Raw genomic sequence first — 2,500 nt, forward strand, 5'->3', positions numbered from 1 at the left:
TGTAAAGTAAAAGAAGTTGTGTGCAGTGTGACTCCGCCCACAAGGGGGCAGCAGAGATCTCACCTCCCCAGCCCCCATTCAGAGTCTGCTGCACCGGCTTTTCTGTGCTCTGGGACTCAACCAAATAAGGGCAGGGCTGTTTAACGGGACTGCACTCTATGCTGTGCTGTGTCACAGAAAATTAAAAATAAAAACAGCAATGTCAGGCTTTGGGGGGTGGGGGTTTGGGGGGGGGGTCATGTCCCCCCCCCACCCAGACATCCCGTTCACATTTCTCGGGTCCAAGACTTAAGCGTGGGGGACATCAGCCACAGTCCCCAGAAATGAGGCCCAATTAATTGAAATGCCCATCCACCCCCCTGGAGGGCTGGGCTGCTTTCAGGGCAACACTCCTATCTGTCCAGTTTGTTCCTAAACAGGTAGCAAGTCTGAGGCGGGGTGGGGATGGGGGCTGGCGTTATATATAGCTGCTGATAGGGGCGGTTTTGGAGACACAGGCGGGCAGACGTGTCTCTGAGGGAAACTGGCCCTTTGGCCCCTGTCACCAGCACGGGGAGAGGCACTTTCTCCACCGCGGGCGGCTAACGCTAACGGCCACCGCCGCTGACAGCCACTGCCATGTCCTGCCTTAGCAGCTAATGCTAACTCAGCTGAATCAGATGATAGGCATGTGGCCACTCTAACCGCTTATTTTGCTGCATGTGAGTATGTGTGTGACACACACGCACACACACACATGCACACAAGCATGTATGTGTACACAAACACAGCCAAACATGTTAAAATATATATATATATATATATATTTTTTTTGTTTTTTTGTTGACTAATTAAATTTTTATTGAATGTCCCTTGTAGTGCAGGTTTCAGCATAGTGGAACATATACTGTGTGATAGTGGGCTGGGGGAGCACCAGTGTGAAAGGCCAGGTGCTGCAGTGCTCATGGGAGTCGTCACTGGGGAGCAGCTCCGGGCGAGAGCGTCGGGCTGACGACTGAATCCTGATGACGAGCGCCCGTGCAAAGGCCGCTGGGACGATTACGCTGACCCCCGCGGCTAATTCACATTCCATCCCCCCAGCCCAGCCACCGAATCCTGCCCACCCAGGGGACCACTGAATGATTTCTGAGCTTCCTGCCAAAGCACACACACACATACACACACATACTTATATACACGCTCATACACATACACACATGCATGCATATGCACACACACGCATGCACATGCAAACACACATGCATGCACGCATGCATATACATGCTCAGACATACACAAGCATGCATGCATGCATGCACACCCATACACATGCACCAACATGCACGCATATGCATGCACATATACACACACTCACGCACAAATGCATATGCACACTTGCACAAATGCACGCACACACATGCATTCACAAGCACATTCACACACACACACGCGCACACACTGTCAGTGAGCTCTTCCTGTTCACTAACAGAGGATGATAGCAGACGGCATGTAATGAGGGGGATTTCAACCAACGGGATCAAAGAAGGTGTGACATCACCACAATTTGTGACTTCACTAAAAATACTTCAGTGATCACCATGGGAAAGGTAGATATAAATAAGTTAATTTATTACTATTAATAAATTATTACCATCAGTATTATTAGCCTTTCTATATTTCCACACTACCCATTTATAACAGTGGAGGTTTCAGGCTTGGTACCTGGCTGAAGGTACAGCGGAACTCAAACCAGCAGCCCACAATGCAGCCAGTGAGAAAACCAGGAACCGAAGCACAGATACTGTACTCTACCCACAGACCACAGAAACAAAGCACAGACCAACCCCCAGAGACTGCTTGCTTACTACCACAGCCGTTTATAATTCACTAGCCGCACACCGTTACCTGATGGCTCAGACTATTTACATCCCACCCTTCGATGCTTTTACTCTGCTAAAGCTGTCCAGGATGGCTAATGTACGTTCTGAGAGCACAGTAGCTATGCCCTACCTGGGAATCACCCGCGCCTGTTCCGTGTACAGCGACCCGACCCACAGCCCCGTATCTAAGGCCTCGTATCTAAGGCCCCCGTACCTACAGGTCCCGTATCTATGGAAACGTTTCTTAGGCATTGCACTCCCACTGTACCACACTCCAGTACACCGCACGATTTAAAATGTTATTTTCAAAATTCTGTTATACGATGGTGTGTTCAGTTACTTGGTTGCGCGATATGTTGCGTTCAGTATTACATTTTCTATAAATTCCCAGGGTTACGCAGATGCTCTTTTTGGGTTTTACGGGCGTGTGAAGATGTGAAGCGTCTCGGACAAATGTGTGACCTTTGACCTCGGTCTGGCATGTGTGGGAGGGGTAGCCCCACAGGGAGTGCGTGCAGGAGAGCCTGTCAATCACCCGCACAGCTGCTGCATCACTCTGCCTCACACACGCACCCCCGCGTTCCCCAAAATGTCCTGATTCGGGGTTACCAGGGGTTACAGCTGAAACAGAGGGGAAACAG

The 2,500-nt window shown here is 50.1% G+C and overlaps 1 protein-coding gene across 1 annotated transcript in view; it reads right to left on the bottom strand.

Moving 5' to 3' along the window:
- The window catches only part of LOC118216845 (serine/threonine-protein kinase LMTK2-like), a 37,256-nt gene that overhangs the window by 16,513 nt on the left and 18,243 nt on the right, over nucleotides 1-2,500 (bottom strand). The window lies entirely within an intron of this gene.

Source organism: Anguilla anguilla, chromosome 17 (assembly GCF_013347855.1).
Source record: "Anguilla anguilla isolate fAngAng1 chromosome 17, fAngAng1.pri, whole genome shotgun sequence".
Classification (NCBI taxonomy): domain Eukaryota; kingdom Metazoa; phylum Chordata; class Actinopteri; order Anguilliformes; family Anguillidae; genus Anguilla; species Anguilla anguilla.